The 22963-nt window shown below is 38.9% G+C and overlaps 1 protein-coding gene across 5 annotated transcripts in view; it reads right to left on the reverse strand.

Moving 5' to 3' along the window:
* LOC132145684 (receptor-type tyrosine-protein phosphatase U-like) overlaps window positions 1–22963 on the reverse strand; it is a 259638-nt gene that overhangs the window by 190706 nt on the left and 45969 nt on the right. The window lies entirely within an intron of this gene.

A 22963-nucleotide genomic window follows, 5' to 3' on the forward strand; every position in this document is an offset into this window, starting at 1 on the left:
GCGTTTTGCTTTTGTACGTCAGTATAACTGATATTTTGCAATATTTTTAAAAGTAATATAATTATATTCCAACATCCTACTTAAGAAAGTGCAATATAAGTCATACTTCAATTGAACGTGTAAACGTGTAGAAATTAACAATTAATGATTTCCCATGAAGCTACTTGAAGGTGCAGTAGAGAAAACATTGCTTAATTGCATGCTTAACATGCTTAATTGCAAGGGTCTGTGAAAGGACAAAAAAAAAATCTTGAGAAACTTAACTGCGTCTATTTTTGGTGCATTAAAACTTGACCAACATTTTGAGATAACTTCATGAAAGAAAAATAAAAAATGTATATATATATATATATATATATATATTTATTTATTTTATTTTATTTTCTGATGACGCCTTTAAACAGCAAACGGCCAAAAGCTCCACATTTTTGATCACACTCATAACTTTTTATGAGAACAGTAGGATGATTGCTGCTTTAGGCAGATGATTTGTTTCTGTAAATAACTTTCTGTGAGTTTGCTAGCTTTGTAGTGGAAAAGGAACCTCAGGCCTGTTTTAAATTTAAAGGTATGCATTTAACAGATGCTTTCATCCAAAGAGACTTTCAGTGCATTCAGGCTAACATTTTTTCCTATCATGTGTTCCCTGGGAATCGATCCCACAACCTTTTGCGCTGCTAATGCAATTCTCTACCACTGAACGACAGGAACACACTTTTGTTTGAGTAATTAAATATTCCACACAAAACTATGACTGTGTAGCAGTAACCCTTCAGGCGTGATACAGGACTTTGCATTTTTCATTGAGAAGAAAAACTTTGCTCAGGCAAGAATCTAAAATACCTACAGTATACTTACAATTAATTGCAGTTTGGCTGAAAAGAACATCAGCTGCAGTAAAACACCAATAATTTGTATTCCTCATTATTAACATCTTTACTACAATACCATGTTATGACTTAAAAAACTAATTTACAGCTTAAACTAATACGCATTTAAATTTCCAGCAAATAATCAGCTCCATATATATGGCTTTTCTGACATAGTAAACTTGCTCGGTAGCACACCCAGTTATAGCACTGCACTCACAATGCAAGTCATGAGTGCTCAAGACTTGCAAAAGCAAGCTAAATTGTCATGGCTGTTTCAGTTTTGGGTCATCTCACATTTGCTTAGGTTTAGTGTAGGTGGTACGTTATTTTCAAAGGCTACAGGGCATTAAGCTAATTTACCGCCATTCACCAGGCATTTCATATTTACAACAACCAGTGTCATATTCATATTAAGCAAAGTAATATTATTTTGCAGAAATGTTGAAACAGGCATGTTTTTCCAATAAGCCTGGTTGGGATATTTTTCATTACAACACTCAGACTGGATTTTAAAGGAACACTCCACTTTTTAGAAAACAGGCTCCCCTAGAGTTAACCAGTTGAGTTTTACCGTGTTCGAATCAATTCAGCTGATCTCTGGGTCTGGCGCTAGCACTGTAAGCTTCACTTAGCATAGATCATTGAATCTGATCAGACCATTAGCATCACGCTCAAAAATGACCAAAGAGTTTTTATATTTTTCCTATTTAAAACCTGAATCTTCTCTAGTTACATTGTGTACTAAGACCGACGGAAAATGAAAAGTTGCGATTTACTAGGCCGATATGGCTAGGAACTATACTCTCATTCATGCGTAATAATCAAGGAGCTTTGCTGCAGTACCATGGGTGCAGCAGGTGCAGTGATATTATGCACCGCCTGAAAATAGTCCCCAGCTAGTTTGTGTATTTGCAGCAACAGCAGAGTTGAGGACTATTTTCAGGCACTGTGTAATATCACTGCGCCTGTTGCAATCTATTAAAAGTGAATTAGTTAGGAAGTCTGTGCACCATATATGCAATAAAGTCAGTTTTGTATATTGCTGGACAATGATAACACTGTCTGAACAAATGGATTTGTTTGGGGTTCATTACTTGTTAAATAACAGTGCGAACAGTCAGTTCTAAATATTGGATTTGGAAAACCAATTGGAATAGTGTGTAGTGTGAATAAAGGCTAATCACCCACACCAAAACTAATGAGGCAAAAAAAAAAAGACACTTTCGACGGTGCACGTACTGCTGTGACATCATCTCAGGCAAAAATGATTGAGTGCCACATCTGAACTCAGACTCCAGCTAAAAGCTTTTCTGTGCCTTTTGTTTTCCTTAATTGCATCTAATAGCTCTGGTTTTCCTCAGCTCTGTGTATAAGTGGAGGTGCGTGTTTCGGCTCAATTAGCTCCAGGCTTGGAGGACTGGGAGATAAAGATAGGTCAGGTAGATTGCTGTCAGCTGACAAACATCAGCATCACACCAGAGACACAGAGACCGAGCTTGACACACGTAATAGACTCATCGCCGGTGTGAGGTGACCCACTCCTGTGTGTGTGTCTTTGAGAAGCATGCTATCAGCAGGCTCCCAACAGAAGCTAATAATACTCCATCTAGACTAGCATCTAAAAACAGAAGCACTTTCACAACCACATGGTCTCGTGCTACATTACAGGAGGCAAAATTATAACCACCCAGACCCTGGAAACTGGACCAAACTCACACAAACAGCAGAATACTCTCAGTTCTCAGATTCTGATTGGTCAATGGTGGAATTTAGTCAAATTTAGCTGTAGTATGTCATATTACACAAGTGATTTGACAGTGACCCAAAAAAAAAGGCCAAAAATTATTATTTAAGGTCCATTTATTTTGGCAAGTAAGCATTTATTTTGTGATAATGATTGGCTGACTGTACATTATCCGGCTAATTATTGGATAATGCACAGTCAGCCATTCATTATCACAAAATAAACCCTTCAGGATCATACAAGAGCTGTACATGACATTTATGCATATTTGTGAACCATAAATGTGCATGCATTATGCACTTTGTATAAGAGTTTCCGATGCAGTATGTAGCAAAGACGGCAAATTAGTGTGTTTCTATAATGGCTTGAGAACATGTCTGCATCAGATGCGAGCGACATCATAACACGTCCAAACTTAATCACTCCCATTATAATCAACGAAGCTGTCTTCACAGCTAATGGGTGCTGCACTTCTGTTTTTGAAGTTACTTCAACCACTTTATTTTTCCCATCTGTCTGAAATTAAATGGTCATTTAGAAATGCCCTTTTTTTCTATGAACTTCTGAGCATCAAATCAAAGCAAGCTCATTATTTTCTGCCCTTTAAATTGACATAATTTGTTGGCTTGAAACTTTAAACTTAACCATATTTACACAAAGTTGCAGAAATGAAGTACAACATTTTGTACACTATTCTTATATATACATATATAAACACATGCAAGAATCATTATGTATTAGCAGTACCATCTGAGGTCACACTTTATTTTAAGGTCCAATGCTCACTGTTAAATAAAAACAATTTTATTTCAATAAAACCCTAGTGTTCTGCTTATTAGATAGTAAGGTAGATGTGAAGTTTGGGTAGGGTTAGGGGATCTGAATTATGCTCATGCTGAATAAGGCATTAATATCTGCTTTATAAGTACTAATATAAACAGCCAATATTATACATGCTAATAATCAGCTAATAGTGAGAATAAGTCTCTAAACTAAAGTGTTACCATGTCTGTGAACGCACAAATTCCTATTTAAGGCTGTTCAGTTGCTTTGACACAATCTGCATTTTTAAAAGCACTATTGACAAATGATGCATTTGCACTTAAAAGTGTCCTATAGTTGATGGCACATGAAAATGATCAAGTTACCCACTGCATCTTTTGTATCCAGGCCACAAGACCATTCACAGCTTGTTTTTTAGTCAAGGTTTAGCTCTCTGGCATCATGACCGAGTCTCTACCGGATTAAAACACTGTTTCTCTCAAAGCTACAAGAGCAGCTCTCAAAAGAAGTCTTTCAGTTGCTTTAGTTGTCAAAATTAAACAGCAAAGACAGGCTTATATTACATGGGTTTATAATCCGCAGCTGCCATCTCCAGGCATTTAAGAGCAGGATTTTCAGATCAGTCCGCAGTTGTCTGTGAAGGAACTCTCTGTCATTGTAAACACAGCTTTACAGTCAGAGCTGCCATCATCAGAGGCAAGCAAAGATAATGATTATTACAGAAGAGCTGTAAAGCTTTTATCACCACTACCATGAAAATTACACTGTCAAAGATTATTATCTCTCGCTTTATCTCTGGTGTGAAAGTCTCACAGTTGTTCCATTTCAAATAAACACACTTCTCTCCTCTCCTATAAACAGTATATATATAATATACAGTATTCATATATAATACATTGATTAAAAGTGACTGTAAATACATGTTTAATGTTACAAAAAAACTGAGAACTGAAAAAAAAATGTATCATGATTTCCACATTTTTTTTTAAAGTAGAAATCAACCGTTTATAATGGTTTCAATTAGGGCTGTAGCTATCGAATACTTTAGTAATAGAGTATTCTACCAAAAATTCCATCGATTAATCGAGTGTTACGATCGGAACCCAGGGAAACACAGGAGACAAGAGATCCAAACGCAGTGTGGTATTTAATGGGCAATCCAAATCCGAATCCAACAAGCAGGGGTCAAAATCATAAATCAATCCAAACAAACAATAGGGATAGGTACGGGAACAGGAATAGGAACAGGAAACTCGGAAGACGAGGAAACTCGGAAGGCGAGGAAACTGGGTGACGGAATGAAAGGACTCCATGAAGACAAACAAAAAAAAGACTGGTTAATATAGGCAGGGTAATGACTATCAAGTGAAGACACCTGAGTGCAATTAACAGGAGTGCAATTACTGTGATGAAGGGACAAGGCTTTGTGGGAATTGTAGTGCCTGCGGTGAGGTGCCTATGGGGAAGTGAGACCACTAGTGGAGACTCAGGGAAACAGAGACCAGACAGCGTGACATCGAGTAATCGGATAAAATGTGCTTTTGCTTAATAAAAGTGCAATATTAATTATGCAAGAGAAAAAAGACTCCTGGGTCTCTTAAAATGAACAACTAAGTTTCCTTTTTTAGAAAAAAGGCTTCCCGATGTGACGTGCGCGCGCGCGCGCTCTGGCTTTAGTCTGCACAAGCGCGGAAAGCGCCGGAAGCGATCTCTCGCGCGTGTACATCACTCATTGTTTACACTTACTGCCTATGGTTTACACAGATTTCAGAAGTATTACCTTTCACTGTGAAGATCTAAACATATTTAGACGTACAGGAAATTGCAATAGAAGACGATTTCAATATATCCATAGACAACGTTGAATTTTTTTCACAACCATATTTATTTGAAACAGAATACACAGACCAAGTACTCAGGAGCGATCCGCTGCAGCAGCACGTCTTCAAGCCTCAGAGACAGAGATCTCTTCAAAATTGGTGGTGTTTTAGTAGCAAGTGTTGTGAGATGCCAACAGAAGTAGAGAGCATATGTTGTCACGAATGGAACAACTACAAGACGACAACGAGGACATTGACAGTATCACATCACACGCCTGCCTGACTGAAGATCCTGAGTTTTCTCCGCTGTTGAGACGCACCGTTTTGCACGTTGTGTTTAGTTTGCCACGTATAAACTGGAGGCGACGTCCAATGCCAGAGGGACCCAATGGCACGCTGTCAATAGAGTGAGTAATGTGTTGTATTTTTATTATAAACGCAACGATTATAGGGTGCATTATAAACATTAATTTATTACAATTACTGCATTATATTTCAGACAGTGCAGATTGAAAGCGTAGCGTGTGGTAAACAATGAGTGATGTGCATGCGCGAGACATCACATCCGGGGCTTTCCGCGCTTGCACAGACTAAAGCCAGAGCGCGCACGCACGTCATATCAGGAAGCACTCGCGAACTCAGATCAGTTGGACGTGGTTGTGTACAAAAGGTAAAAAAGATATAAATACTGTTCGTTTTCTTACACAATCCGCTCGTTTCGTGTCTTAGGTCATCAATGTGTACTTATGATGGGGAATTGTTTAATTTTGACTCCTCTGTGCATGCTCTTTGAGGTGGTGACCATAGACATCCATTATGTGAGTCACAGACAAGAACGGTTGGACCTAAAAATATCAAAATGGGAAATACTGAGGAAACAAAGAAACCTACATCTTGGATGTCCTTGAGGTAAGCTAAAACATATCAAAATTTAATTTGAGAGTGAACTATCCCTTTAAGGGAAGTCGTGGCCTAATGGTTAGATAGTCGGACTACCAATCGAAAGGTTGTGAGTTCGAGCCTCGGGATGGCAGGAATTGTGGGTGGGGGGAGTGCATATACAGTTCTCTCTCCACCTGCAATACCACGACTTAGGTGCCCTTGAGCAAGGCACTGAACCCCCAACTCCTCCCTGGGCGCTGCAGCATAAATGGCTGCCCACTTCTCCGGGTGTGTGTTCGCAGTGTGTGTGCACTTTAGATGGGTTAAAAGCAGAGCACGAATTCTGAGTATGGGTCACCATACTTGGCTGAATTTCACGTCACTTTCAAGTGCCATTCAGTTGGGGTTTTAAATAAAGCATTTTCTGAGATGCACATTAAACATTAAACACATAAAACATTAATTTAATTTATCTTTTAATTATTGAAAATTAAGCAAACTTAAATTTTTGGTAAACAAAGGGGATTTACTATTAAAAATAAAACATGGAAGAAATGTTGTGTGATTAAACCTTAAAAAATGTATAAATAAAATAAAATAAAATAAAATAGGACTTTTATTTTGACGGGTTGACGTACCTTTACAGTTCTGTGTATGTGATGTGACGCTAGTTTTACTCAAATCAAACGGTCAAATGCTCATGAAGTGACTGTCAGAGCAGTTCTGGAGATGTTGTTCATGTGTTCACGTCCTTATTTAGTGAGACAGCAGATGCTGAAATTACAGCGAGTGTCACACGCGCTTCAGTGTGCGTAAAGGAAGACGCGCTTCTGCTCCATTCAGCTTAATATTTACAGATATTAGTACATATCATGATTTGATGTAAGTGCAATGACCTATTTTTGATTAATTCATTCCAAATTTGGCAAATTTCCATGCCATTCCGTGTTAAACTGTAAAATCCGTTTTTATGACTGGATTCTGCAATTCCCTCCGTGTTTTCTGCATCGCGGAAATCATAGGGCCCTAGTTGTGGTGTGCCAGCTCTATCTTGCAATGGACACACGCCACGACGTTCTCTTTACGTTTGCCCTCAAATAAAAACACTGCTGACTCCTTGCAGAATGAGATGTCGGACGCAGCGCTTGTGTCTCCTTCCGCTTTGTGGGTGACGTAAACGCGTTGTGTCACATTAAAAACAATAATTGCGAAAGAACCTGACATGGGATTTAAAATAAATTAAAAGAGGCTTCGAGGCAGAGGAATTTGCCTCGATAATTTTTTGTAATCGAGTAACTAGAGGAATTGTTTCAGCCCTAGTTTCAATAGACCACAAGTAATACATTACATTTTAACATACTGTATATCCAATATGTTAAAAGATTGCAATAATATTCAACACATGTTTTACTGTGTTTTAAATAAAATAAATGTAGCCTTGGTGAGGAAAAGAGGCTTCTTTTATAAAAATGTGTACATCCATAAAGTTTTATTTGGGCCCCAGAAAGCTCATAATCTCATAGCAGCATGATATTTTAAGGTCCTAAAGAGGCTTGCTGACTTTGTGCCAGACCCACTCATGGACTATGGTGAGAGTGGCTCCGGGGCCTGCGCTCCCTTTCTTTGTTTACCTTTCCATTAGGGGTGTGCACGGATAGTCGAACATTCAAATATTCGTTCTGCTCTAATAAATAAAAATGATATTCGATAATTATTGAATGAATAAGGGGCCGTTCACATATCACGCCTAAAAATGTGTGGAAAATGCTAGGCGCGCCGCTTTCTCCTTCTCCAAAGCGCTCGGGCAGAAGCGCTCCTGAGGTGTCTGCCGTTGCTAAGCAACAATGAAGCGCTCTCTCCATGAAGCAAAGGATAAATGGATTTGCAGCACAAAAAAATCGCTTTTAGTAGCTCTGCTACTAAATTTATTTCAAAATGGCAATCCATATACAGCTATGATCAGCTGTTCCTTTCCTTCATCTTGGCTGAGCTTTCAACGTTGTTATGGGAAAGAATGAAGCTGAATGTTTAGTTCTTGTCACATGACCCGCAGTGTGCTTGCGGCATTCTGAAAAGTTGAGATGTTTTTAACTCGATGCGGTGCGGACGCGCCTGGAAAAAACGGATACCGCGTACCTACATTAGAAAAAACGAACTTGAGCGCGCAAAAGACGGGATATGTGACCGGCCCCTAAGAACTGCGGTCTTCTACAGTACTTCAAATATGCGGTGGAGAATCACAGAAAGTGACCGAATTCAAGAACATTGTTGCAGCATCTCTCAAGCAACGAATAAACACCGCTAACTTGGAGAATGCAGTGAAAACTCCTCTTCTCGCGTCTGCCCTAGACCCTCGGCACAAACATCTCAGGTTTCTCGATGAAAACATGAGAGAAGTAAGAAAAAAAAACTTTTTTGAACAATATCAGAACATTTTCCTTGATGCGAGTGGTGAGTCACCAACGATGAAGAAGATGCAATGCCCACTCGTCGGAAAAGGCTGAGCCAGTTCTCCAGCGATGATTACAGAGAGTCCAGCCGAGACGAGTGGGAACAGTTCTTGCTGGAGCCATGTATTCCACCAGATGAGGATCCCATTCAGTGGTGAAACGAAAACACGAAGCGCTTCACAAAACTTATTCGTTTAGCACACCGTTATTTGTGAGTCCCGCCAACGTCTGTGCCGTCAGAGCGTGTTTTCTCCACGGCCGGCCTTATTGTTAACAGACTTAGGAGCCGACTTTCCTCCGATCATGTTTACATGCCCGTATTTCTTAACAAGAACATGTAAAACAATAGAAAAAAAAGCAAAAAATATTTGCTGACAGTTTAAAGTTTCAAAGTTAAGTGTAAGCAACATTCTGTATAATAGCCTAATTGCTGCAGGCTGCTTTACGTTTTTTCTTTGTTCACTTTTTTTTATTTTTGCTTTTAATCTGTACTTTTGTTTGTTTGCACGCATTGTTAAAGGTTTTCAGCTACAAAACACAATGTGTAATGTTTAAGCTTATTGTGTGTATGCTTGTTAAAAATGACTGAAACAATAAATGTTGCTGAAAAATAACGTCTGACTCATTAAACTTAATTTAAATAAACGAATATTCGAATATTCGTTTTTTTTTTGTGAGCTCAAATATTCGAATGTGATATTTGCGGAAAACGCCCATCCCTACTTTCCATCTGTTGCTTTAATAATGCAGAGGCATTACTCCAGTCTCAGGCATTATGAGCACACTGCTCATCTCAAACTGCCTGTGCTGTGTCTGACTTCATTTTCAGTCCAGCTGTTGACCCAGTTTGAACTAGCCAATTACACTGCATTTCACTGCACTAATATTTCTTTCTTTCTTTCTTGTTTGTCTCCATATACATGAAATGAACATCAGAACATATCTTGTTTCAACCATGGGAAGTTCACCATTTGTCAAGTTCAAGTTTACTGACATTAATGTACCCTCATGTCTGGCTTGTTTGTCAGACAAAATGGGGAATTTTGCGTTATGATTAGACAGATCAAACAAACTCAAACTAAATCTTATTTTCACAAAGTTCCATGCATAATACTATGTGATGATCACAGGACACTTTTACCATAGTTCATGGTTTGTAAACAAATACATTTTGACATTTGCATCATACAGCCTGGCTTTTTCTGATAAAGTAAACATGCTCGGTAGCGCACCTGGTTCAGCCCTACACTTGCAAAGCGAGTCACGATGAAGGAGTTCAAAGACTTGTAGAAGGACGTCATGATTGCTTCAGCAAATATATTTGTATGTGGTATGTTACTTTTGACTGGTAGTGAACTTTAAGTGTTGTGAAATGTGAAAGAAGCAACACTGTATCCTTTTGCAGAAACATTGCAACAGGCTTGTTTTCTGTTGTCCATAACACAGCTGCAGTCTACAATTATATTTTTTCAAAGCTCACTGCTCTCTCGAAGAGACGACTGAGATCTCATTTGTGATTTTATTTCCCTGTGGGGTCAGTACTTACTCTACATGTTAAACACTTGTAGAAATGTTTCATTTTCTGCAGTTTCATGTGTCTGTACGACTGTGTTTGCTGTCAATGGCACAAGCGCTCCGCTTCCCTGAGAATAAAAAACCCTTGAAGAAGAGTCTTTCCAGATCTGCTACATGAAAACCTGAACTGTTTTCCCAGAGCAGTATTCTTGCTGAAATGTCAAACACGATAAATTAGGATAGAAAAATCGCTCTTTAGCATTTTGATTCTTGTGGTATGCTAATTAGAAACCGCATGAATGAAAACCCACCGACATCGTCTCTCATCAGCACACTGAAGACGAGGCCTGACTTCCCCTTGCCGAAAACGTCTTGTGTCTCCAGACAGCCCTCTGAGAGGTGTGGTGAGACAGAACAAAGCGCCGTAAATAAATAACGCAGTGTGAATGCTGTGGCCGTTACTTTGAAAGCAAGGAAAGTAATTTGCAGAACAGCGCATCCCGAGAGCTGGCGTGGAGATGCAGGTATATGTGTGTCTTTGATGTCTGAGACTCACACTGAGTGCACTCTGTTCCTTCACCACGCATCTCTATTTTTATTTTTTTCACTTTATGGCTCTTCTTGGATGCCAATAGTTTGTTAGAAGGTTTAATGTCTGTCCCGTGGTTCCCATTTGTAGCGCTGTCATATATCTGATCATCACCTGCAGCAAATGGAAGAAAGGAATAAAAACAAGTGCAAAAAAAAAAACCATGACTAAATGAGAGACCGAGACATATGGCCTCTGTTCCAAAACCTAGTATGCTTCCTACATGGACGGTATTTTAGGGCATGAATCCATTTTCACAGAGTAGGCAGCATAATTGTGTTACTTTCTAAAATGCCTTTTACACAAATTCTAAAACCGAATTATCTACTATATACCATTTGTGCAGAACACAATCCAATAAAGTACAACGAGAAAAAAAAAGTGAGAAATATGGATTATAAATATGCCGAAAAGTCATTCATATGCAATAGCTTCGCAACATGCCAACACCTACCTCTATTCAAAACAATTTATCTAACACACTCAACAGTGTTTTACATTAGTCACTTATGAGGTCCTGTTTTGATGAGAATGCTGCCTTAATAGACAGCAGGGCAGCTCACTAGGGTTTGAACAGTCACACTGTTTCTTCACTCAGAATAACTCACCCTGCTTCAGTGAGAAACATCGCTATGTTCTGTGAGCCATAAAGACAGTAAATATTTGTTGTTTGGTATTGTTTCTGTTAGAGGAATTATTCTCTGGAGGCGGAGAGTGTTATTGATGGTTAAGTATTGGATGCGGGCTATCAACTCATGACGATTACTTACAGTCAAACGGTTACAAATGTCTCCCCTTATCCCGCTGAACAATTTATCTCAAGGCTGGATGGGAACTAATTTTCTTTATGGCTCCCACGTGTGACATGTCCATCAGCCAGTAATGTACGAGTAGCGCTGGCGGACTCAAACTGATATGCTTGCAACTATTTCAGCAAAGCCCTAGCTACACAAATGCTGATCGTAGCTTGTTGAGTCCATCTTCACCACAGCAACTGACATTTCATCCCAAACACATACTATTAAGCTATTAATCCTTATCTACAGTGTTATTTTACAATTATTTATATATTATTTTAGAATATACTCATATTTGCAATTGAACTGTTTTATATTCATGTTTTCCTTTTAATTTCTGCCTAAAGGCCCTTTAACAAAAAGGACTATAACTATAAAGATAACAATAAAGATATAGTTATAGTTAATTTTAGACTTTGGTCTTTGCAACTTTACACATCTTTATGCACCATGAGCTTGTAACACTCCAAAGAGAAAGGAACAATTGAAATCGCATCATATGACCCCTTTAAGACCAAGAACACGTATTAATGTTTAATTTAAATTCAAAGAATCAGCCCTTCTGAGTAAGTGTCAGAAACACAATAAGGTCTGCTCTCCTCAATCATCTCTAAACCTCCAACAATGTGAGTGTAATCTATCATCTAACAGCGAGCGCAGATGTGGAAGCTCGGTCTCCTCGCAGTCGGAGGTGTAAAGCATGTGTGCGCTCCTGCTGTCTGAGGTAAGTTCAGTCCGGCGGGGGGCCAGGTGTTTATCAGGGACCATGTGCCTCCACTGCTGAAACGCTGATATTTTGTCTGCTGTCTGTCTGAAGCCAGAGCTGGAGTTATTATGATGGCACTGAGATGTGAATGACACCTTTTATGATGGAACAATTTTGTTCTTGTGTTTACAGCAACACAGCGGCTGGAAAAACTGACCCACATACTGATAATAAATTCTGACGGACAGACACACCTTCATCTTTGAGAACAGAGAAAAGAGTGAGACACAAAGATCTAGTCCACCTGTTAATGATTTAGCAAACATTCACAAGTGAATACAATGCAAATCATGTTACGAACTCTCTCAAAATCCTGTGGAACTTGATAGGCTATCTCATCACAACCAATAGTTTATTTCTTAACACACTTATGTACAGTTAAAAGTGCACATTGTAATAACGTCAAATTAAAAGTTCCAAATTGCATTTTAAGTCATTGTTTTAATTATCACGTGTCGTGATTTAAAGAAGTACGCCTTTTTAATGTATTGACTAGCATACTAACATACTGATTATTATTTCAACTGCAATGCGTTATGACTTTACATTCAACTTAAATTCTTTAAAAAGGACTTTAAGTTAATTTCAATGTACATGCAATTAAGTTTCTGAAAGCAGTATTATTTTAAAGCATATTATTTCTGGAATAAGTACATACAACTATACTAAAGTGTGCTTTTTATGATATTAGGACACCATATCATATTTAAATTTAAGTCTGTTATTTAAAATGCTACATAAAATAAAATTGCTTGACTTAATTAAGCAAAAATACGCAATGTCAGAAAGGAATGAGGGCTTAGAGCAAAACTGCCATCAAAATGAATAAAATTGCCCCTAAACTCTGAGTGTCAGTGGAACTAGATCATCAATACAGAGCATTTCAGCATCACCTCACCTTATGTTCCAACCCCACATCAATTATTCACACAATCTAGATTAAAATTTACGACTGAGCCTCACGAGTTCTGGAAATGAGCTCCACATCATTGTCTGACCGTCTGTCAGTGACGGCTCAACTCCCTAGACTGATGTAGTGACACTTTTCCAACTTTTACTAGCACTTTCACTTTACAGTCTAGGAAAGGCCATGGTAAAAAGTCTTCCTTTCTCTCTTTCTCAAAGTAAAAGTTCGATCTGTTTTTCTGGATGGTGTGTTGCTCTGATTGCCTGTGTTTTTTTTTTTTTTTTTTTTTTTTAAGTAACAAGGTACTAAGTTTATCACTTTCGATGAAAAACAAGTCACTGGATTTGCAGCCCCTTTGGTTGGTTAAGGCACTGCTGATCAACATGGTGATGTTTTATGTGATTTGTTTTAATGGAGGTTTTAGCTTCATATTTAAAGTGTCATTTCATAGTTCTATATAGGGCTTCCCTTGACTTATAGTCGTTCATTTGAATCGATTAGTCAACTAATCGCATGTTTATATTAATAAGCCTTATAATTTGAAACCAACTTAACATTGCTTTTTGGTTACACAACCCAAAAACAACAAATATCAATGTCAGCTGGAATTGGACATTAAATTAACACCGTTTGTAGACACTAAATTGACACTGAATTTAGGTCACCCGACGTCACAATCAAAATGTAACCAAATATCAACATCTTATAACATTCTGTGCTTGCTGGGATGTACTGTAATTCTGTGATTTATTTATTTTTTCTGTGACTAAGCGACTGATAAAATTGTGATCAACTAAGCCTCTTCTTGCGAACATCATGTATACATTTGTAACTGCAGTGTAAAGGCATTCATGCCATATCTGAGCTGCAGTAAACAGACTGTTTAAATATATCTAAATGCAACTGCTGGAGTTCAAAGATAGATTTTGTTGGTAACAACCCTAAAGTGTAGTATTATTCTAATTACATTTATTGAATAATTTGAAATGGCTGAAATATAAAAAAGGTTATAGAAATGGCCACCGTATACGGTACTACATTAAAAAAGACATATCAGAATGCATCATTTTTAGACAGATGGACATAAAGAAACAAAGTCTTGTGTTTTCTGTAAAAAAATGTTCAGACAGACTGCTGTTATACTAGATTGAGCTGTCATTCTGGTCTATCACGTAAATGTCTTATTCAGATCGATCCAACCTTAAATGACACGTAAAACAAAGCAAATTGTGATCACTTTAATTTAGTTCTGTTTAGAATAGTCAGAAAAATCTCACTTTTAGTCAAAATCCAAGCAAGAGATAAGAGTTTTGTTCGTATCCTCAACCTTACATGAACAGTAGTGATTGTGCTTGCCTTAGCAAGCGCCGCTAAAACACTTTATAGTGCTGTAAATGTAGCAATTACTGTGTTTCTTCTCTTTTGATTTCTTTACTGAATGGACTTGACTACTTACAGGTGGCTTTTTAAATGTTATTCTGTTTTAACAGCCATTCAGTCCTTTAATAGCCCTTTAACACTTGTTCAGTACAACACACACACACACACACACACACACACACATTTATTCCCTGAGTGTATACCTCAGCAGACAAGCTGCACTCCTAAGGGAAAGCGTTTTTAGAAAGCAAGAGGAAAGATGGGGCGTCATCCTCTCGGCTTCACATCCATTACCCTCCGATCTGCCGGGAGGAGGAAAACATTAGCCAAGAAAGAAAAGAGGAAAGGAAGGAGACGCGGCTGTCATTATAAGTGCCACCTTCCCATTTTTCATTTAGTCTGTTTATTTTTGTCTCTCCCGCACAGTGAGATATAAATCAGAGCTACGACGTGAGCTATACAAGCCTTTTTTTGGCTCTTCCATTACACTTATATACACATAGAGGCATCATGAATAGAGAACATACGACGCTAATCAGATTAATTATCACTTGAGCACCTGCGCGCTTCTCTTTCTGCAAGGACGGGAGAAGAGGACGGTGACGGAGCTGGGAGTATGAAATTTTCATATTGCCTTTAGGGGAGAATGTATTTCTCTTTCTTGTGAAAGGAGGTGGAAGAGGTCGAGTTGACGCTTTTAACTGCGGTTAGAAAGGTGTCAGCTGCTTGGTCTATTCACTGACTCCATCAAAGCACCTCTCAATGTGTCTCTGTGGGGCTGCTTTCAGATTTACGAGTCCGCCACACTCAAAAGTAGTTTTGCGCTAGAGCATTAAGACTTTCTTTAAGCCCCGTGTTGAGTGCCCTAAGAAGTGCACCACAGAGTGTGGACTGGATTACTTCACTTGAATTTTACCAATGAAATCGGTTAGCATAAGCTCTACAAAAGAAAATGACAAGACGGTTGGACTGTAGCAGGATCAGATATCTCTGTCCCCACAAAGCTCAAAGTCATAAAGGCCACATTCACAGCGCAGCTGAATAGGGCTGTCACTTCACTTCTGCCTAATCTCCTTCTGTTCGGTTATTTATGGTGACAACCACATTCCATCGTGACAAAAACCCAAATCCTTTCACCATACTGTCATTAAATCTGTGTTGGAGTTTATAAAACTGAACAGAACATTGCAATGATGGATACTGTCTCTAGGAATTTTAATTAAAAGACTACCATTTATTTATTTTTACAAATGGTGAGTGACAGATTCATTTAAAAAAAATAAATAAATAAATAAATTATATATATATATATATATATATATATATATATATATATATATATATATATATATATATATATATATATATATATATATAGATAGATAGATATTTTTTATATTTTTATAAACTTTTTTTTTTATGCAGTAACAGGGCTGTTTGTAAAATTTGTGAAAATTATGTTTTCACAACTAGTGAAGCTGTGGTTAGTGCTTTTAGATGTTGTTAATATGTTAATACTTTTGCATATGTTTGGAATTTTGCAAGGTTTGATTTTATGAACATTTTGTTTACTTTGTACAATAAACATGTTTTGCACTGTATTAGGCCATCATTTGGGTCATGAGGGAAAACCATTTTGGAAGCATCGTCTTATACTGTACTGGCAAAAAATTAAATAAAATAAAAAATTCTCCCTACATACAGTCTCCTTGGATGTACTCAACTGGGAGTTTCCTCATGGGATCAGAACTAGAGTAGCTCTTCTTTAGAGGTTAATTAAGATGAATTAAATACATCTAACTCTTCTCTCCAGAGGACCAATGATTGCACACAAGATTGATCTTTTTTCCTCCATCAGACCGCTCCAGACCTTACAGGTTTGCCAGGGTTATCTTTCTCAAATTTGGAATGAAGGACACACAAATTATACTGTGAAAGCCAAGCATGCTGCAGTTCTTCCTCTGCGGCCCAATTCACGCTGCCATTAACATCTGCTTTGGTGATCTGATCATTTACACCTGTCATTAACATGTGTCTCAAAAGCGGGTTGGATTTCGTCAAGTCTCTGATTTCATGACTTTCATGTCACACATGCTGAGAAGAATGTGTGGTACTTTGCTGCTTTTAGCATTACCACTATAAATGCATCTTTAAATGCAGTTTCTGATGCCATTTCAATAAACTGATTGCATGTTTACAAGATGCATCTTCATACCAGGTATAAATGAACCATGTGTGATTCACAGTCGAGAAACTCAATCCCTTCATTAAAGAAGCCCATAATAACATTTCATATAATGGCTCATCAACCAAAATCCAGTTCTTCAGAAAGTTGTCGTATAAACAGAAATTAATGTGTTTTTAATGTGCAATCTATTTTGATTCCTCCTCGACTTTGAAAACACGACTTGCTAATTTATTCCTCAACTAGTGTTACACACAATCCCAAAAGCAATTTAACAAATTGTGTTGCTAACTTCGAAATATGTGAACAATTTAGCAGTTGTGATGGTGCTTACAATTATGTTTCTTATTATCAGTCCTCTAAGAGCATGACATTAAAATAAAGTGTGTTTTAACAGCTCTTATGTGGAATCGGAATTAGTGACGTTCTAAAATAAAGCAAACATCCCCAAGAGATTCTCCGCAGCAAGCATTTAGTAGAGTATTTGCATACTTTAATGGATCCATTTTGGTAAATGTGTTTATTTTTTGAATCCCCTTTCATCCCTGAGATTATAAATGGATGTAGTTTATGGATTGACAATAACATAAATGCTTGATGATTTAGGGGATTTGTTCGAGGACTTCTGCATTCCCAAGGAACTTGGAATGAAACGGTGTGTAAATGAATGAAATTAAGTGTTCTGACATGAAAAGATTAAAAGTAGATGTCCTATAAATTGATGTTGATCAAATGCATAAATTGTGCACTGACACTTCAATCAATGAGCGAGCTTTAATAGCCAGACATTTTACTTGAAAATGTCATGCTGCATAAAATATTTTACTCTGCTCACACTTAAATAAAATAAACATGAAAAATGAATGAAATGTATAACCATTTTAGTAGGGGTTTAACGAGTCACTAATTTTATCGATGCATTGATTACAAACCCTGATGATGCATATGCATCGATCTTGAAAAATGAATCATTTTAAAACGCTAAGAATCGAATGAATCGCGATTTGAATCGCGAGTGATCCAATGCTTTCAAAATATATATACACATTAAATTACTACTAGCATGAATTAATGGAGACCTTGAACCGTGTGCCTCACATCTCTGCTTCACGTGCTATACTAACCACCTGTAACTGTCACAGGATTGTGCTCGCACTCAGTTAATCTCACTGACACTTTTTTTTGAGCATCTGATGTGTGATCTCATCTCTCCTTAGTCCTCATGGCCAGTAATGCTTAAGTGAAGTAGTTTTACTTTTCTGTAGTTTTTCAATGGCTCTCTGCATCTTACCGACAACATTACCTGAGCAGTCGAAAGTTGCGTATTTATTGCATGGACGGAGCAGAAATGTAAGTGTCTAAAGCATACACACAGTTCCATTGAATGACAAATGTATTTTAAAGGTCACATGACATGAAAATTTCACTTTATTAGGTTTTTTAACATTAATATGAGTTTCCCTAGCCTGTCTATGGTCCCCCAGTGGCTAGAAATTTCGATAGGTGTAAACCAAGCCATGGGTGTCCTGCTCTGCCTTTGAGAAAACGAGAGCTCAGACGGCCGATCTGGATTCTTCATCGTCAGTCGTCATAATGGGAAAGGTTACCTACCCTACTCTGCTTCGCTTTTTTATAATCAACACTTCCACGATTTGTTAATCTCGACAGCTGTAATAGTAAAAAAAAAAAACGTAGTAAAAGTATTTAAGAGGGGTTCCACATGTAATAAGCATTTCAAATGCAAAGATGTCAGCCAATCACAACAGTTGTTTATTCGGAGTCTCACAGCAGACACGCCCCTTCCAACAGAGCATTCAAGCGAGAGGACTAGAATCAGGATATAAAAATGCCTTTTATTTCTACATTTTAAATGTCAAAATCATACTGACAATATAAGTACACCTCGGGAAACATTAAAAAAGCATTTAAAAAAAGAAAATAATCGACGTCATAGGACCTTTAACAATGTTGTTGAACTGAATGTCCTAAGGGAACTTAAAATAACCACAGCATTAACAACAACCTTGAACTAAGAGCGTGAGGTTTATCTGATAATCAGATGCATGAAAGTAGCATCCATTCTTTAGTAAAAAGACATCGGGCGCAATTTTCTTTCAGAATCATCATCCGCCGATGGAGAGGAAAAGTTAAATACTGTTGCATTTTATTTTATGAAAGTGAGGTGAAGAATTTTTCGAACTGAAAGTTATCTCGCGCTAATAGACGTGCCAGGCTATATCTTCAGCTAAGCTGAATAAAAAGCAGAATGCACTAAAACAAGAAACACAATGACTAAATACAATTTATGAATGCTGCGGACATATTTATTATAGTAAATAAATGGGGATAATCACTGGCTGCACAATCTCTGTATCTCTCTTCTCACTGGCCATGAATATGATTATCAAGTCGGCCGAGGTGGAATGCAGAGGGCCCAAGTCAAATCTCCTGGGCAAGGATGAGCTTCAAGCCTGCTAAGTCCGGGTCTCTGGTCCTAAAGAAGGGTAAAGTGTCCGACCGTTTCCGCTTTGCCCTGGGAGAGACCATGATTCCATCAGTGACTGAAAAACCAGTCAAGAGCTTGGGGAAGTTCTTTGATAGCTCCCTGAAGGACTCAGCTGCCATAAAACAAACCAAGTGCGACCTGACTACCTGGCTCACAGCGATTGACAGATCTGGCCTCCCCGGAAAATTCAAAACCTGGATCTACCAGCACGGAGTCTTGCCAAGAATACTCTGGCCCCTGTTAGTCTACGAGGTACCAACATCAACAGTCGAGGTTCTAGAGAAGTCTATCAGCCAGTTCCTCAGAAAATGGCTGGGGCTCCCTCGGTCCTTGAGCAGCATTGCCCTTTACGGCCATTCCACCAAGCTGCATCTTCCTTTGAGTGGACTATCAGAGGAGTTCAAAGTCACCCGCTCCAGAGAGGTATTGATGTACAGGGACTCCAGAGACACAAAAGTCGCAGCAGCAGGAATCCTCGTGAAGACCGGGAGAAAGTGGCAGGCGCAAGAAGCCGTCACTAAAGCTGAGGCACCACTAAGGCACAAAACGCTGGTGGGCTCCGTGGCAATGGGACGAGCAGGTCTTGGTTGTTTTCCCAAGCCACGTTACGATCTGGCTCGTGGAAAAGAGAGGCGCAGACTGATTCAGGACGAGATACGAGCAGAGGTGGAGGAAGAACGTTACACCAAAATGGCCAGCATGTCCAAACAAGGAGCGTGGACCAGGTGGGAACATGCAGATCCACGCAGAATAACCTGGGCAGAGCTCTGGAAAGCAGAGCCATTTCGGATCAAGTTTCTTGTCCAATCCGTCTATGACGTCCTCCCAAGCCCAGCTAACCTGCACACCTGGGGCCTGGCAGACACTCCTGAGTGCAAGCTGTGCCAGAAGAGGGGCACACTGGAGCACATTTTGAGCAGCTGCTCAAGAGCGCTAGGGGAAGGGCGGTACCGCTGGCGCCACGACCAGGTGCTAAAGGCTTTGGCGGACTCCATCTGCACAGCGATCCAGCTCAGCAAGACCCAGGTAGCCCCCAAACAGACAATCACCTTCATTAGAGCTGGGCAGAAGGAACAATTCCACCGGCCTAGCTCTACGGGGGGGCTCCTCTCCACTGCTCATGATTGGCAGCTTCAGGTTGACCTTGGAAGGCAGCTTAAGTTCCCAGGCAACATCACAGCCACTTCTCTCCGCCCAGACATGGTGCTAACATCTGAGTCTACCAAGCAAGTGGTTATCCTGGAACTAACTGTCCCCTGGGAAGACCATATTGAAGAGGCCCACGAGCGCAAGAGGGCTAAGTACGCAGGGCTCAGCTCGGAGTGCCGGAACAATGGCTGGAAAACTCGCTGCGAGCCAGTCGAGGTCGGGTGCCGAGGCTTCGCTGGCCACTCACTGCTGCGAACCCTCAAACTCCTTGGAGTGAAAGGACTGCAATTGAAAAAAGCCACCGCAAACATCTTAGAGGCCGCAGAAAGGGCTTCTCGGTGGCTGTGGATCCGTAGGGGGGATCCGTGGAGCAACATGCCACTTGGACACAAGCCGGGGACTGATCACCCCCGGCTGGGTCACCCGGGTGAGGGTGTATGAAGATTAAAGACCCGAAACACCCTATGACCTCGGGTTTTTCACTGATTACGTGTCCAAGTAGCACCAGAAGGTGTATTCAAACTCTCCATAGTACAGAAATTATAAAGTTTATTTTCTACCTTATTCTGTGCAGAAAAATGAAATAACTGTATGTAGTATGTAAAACAATCATAAAATTGCTATTAGGAGAAAAAATATAGATTACAAATTACTGATTATTGTCCAGCACTGTGTTTGATGTCTTAAAGTAGTAGATAAGAAGAAAAAAAAATCCTTATGATAATACATAAAATTATTGTATTTGACATTTCTGTCACTTCTGAAATTATGGCTACACCCCTGGTGTGACAAAGTTTTAGCCTATACATAATAATTTTAAAGCTCTTTTTTTAAATCTTGGCTTGCATAAATTTCTACGTATGTCATGTTATGCCATAACATCATTAATCTACCATTTAACAATGATCAAGGTTATTTATTTACCTAATATGATGTCTAATTCGGTTTCATTCTGTCATCACCATATGGTGTGCCAAATGTATTTATCGTTTCATTCGTTAAGCTGTTTGTTAAGTCACGAATCAAGCTTTCTAAACTGCACTGCACTTAAAGGAATAGTGAAAATTAATGAAAATGTTATGTTTATCTGCTTACCCCCAGGGCATCTAAGATGTAGGTGACTTTGTTTCTTCAGTAGAACACAAACCAAGATTTTTAACTCAAACTGTTGCAGTCTGTCATTAGAGATGTTCCGATGCCCTTTTTCTCTTCCTGATACCGATTCCGATACCTGGGCTCAGGGTATCGGCCGATACCGAGTACTGAACCGATACCTGGGTGTGTATCTGTATATACAGCTGTATATACTACTAGCCCTGTGTAAATTGCTAGAATTATTTTATGGTGTGCTTCAGACTTATCCCTTGATAAAACATGAACAAATATATGGTGAACTACTGTATTTATTACAGTATTTTTGAACTACTGTATTTATTACAGTATTTTTATTATCTGACATGAATTTGACAGTATTATTATTTATTTTCTTAAGCGAAAAGAACTTCAAATGCAGCCAACAATCTAACACCGCAAACTAAAAAAGGTATTTTAGTTTTACAATATAACTGTATAAAAAACTGCAACAAATAAGTCTAGGAATATAAAAATTATATATTAATCAGATAATCTCTTTACAACAAAACAAGTAAAAAACAAGCAACCGTCTGGGCATAATTATTATTATTAATAGAGACGTATTATTACTACATAGAGACATAGCTAAATCTACTGTAGGCTACAACAGTAGCTTAATATATTGTCAATTTACTCACGTTAAACCGAACAGTTTTCTCAAATGAAACGGTAAATTCTCATGAAGTGACGGTTTATGCGTTCGTGTCCTCATATAGTGACACACGGCAGCGACTACAAAACAGCGAGCTCCCGCGCATCTACGCCCGTCTCCCACAGAGATGTAGAATTTACAGGAGTAATATTTAAATAATATTTTGCAGTTTAATATCCACAGACACTAGTATATATTCGGCTAAAGTCTGGAGCCCTGCACTTAGACTAACACTGAAACGACTGAACGCAGCTGCAGGTAACGAATATACTCGGGAGTCGGTAACATACTACCGGTTCTACAGAGACGCTGGTATCATCACATTTTTTAATTTTCAGCACCGTCTTGGTAGTGAAGTGGCAGTACTTGTGGCCCTAGTCGCCGTTTTACTGTCTGGTTGGTCCAGTCTGAAATACTGCTAAACAACAGACATACTGCTAACCACTGATCTATGATATAGAAGTGGCTTCACTGTCTGTTGGCAGTTTAGAAAGCGATGAGCGATCCAGTCATATATAGATCAGTGCTGCTAACGCGTTTTCATTTCTTCTTCGCTGCTCTAAACAGGGGTTGCTTGTGGCAACACAGCACAACTTCCTGTGTTTGCAATGCATTCTGAGCAGCGAAGAAGAACCGTGCAGCGGTAAGGCAAAGCTAGCGGGCATAACTAGGTCTTGTTTAAGAAAATGGTATCGGATCGGTATATGGGTTCATGTACTCGCCAATGCCACAGCACAACTTCCTGTGTTTGCAATGCATTCTGAGCAGCGAAGAAGAACCGTGCAGCGGTTAGGCAAAGCTAGCGGGCATAACTAGGTCTTGAAAATGGTAT

Source organism: Carassius carassius, chromosome 8, assembly GCF_963082965.1.
Source record: "Carassius carassius chromosome 8, fCarCar2.1, whole genome shotgun sequence".
Lineage (NCBI taxonomy): Eukaryota > Metazoa > Chordata > Actinopteri > Cypriniformes > Cyprinidae > Carassius > Carassius carassius.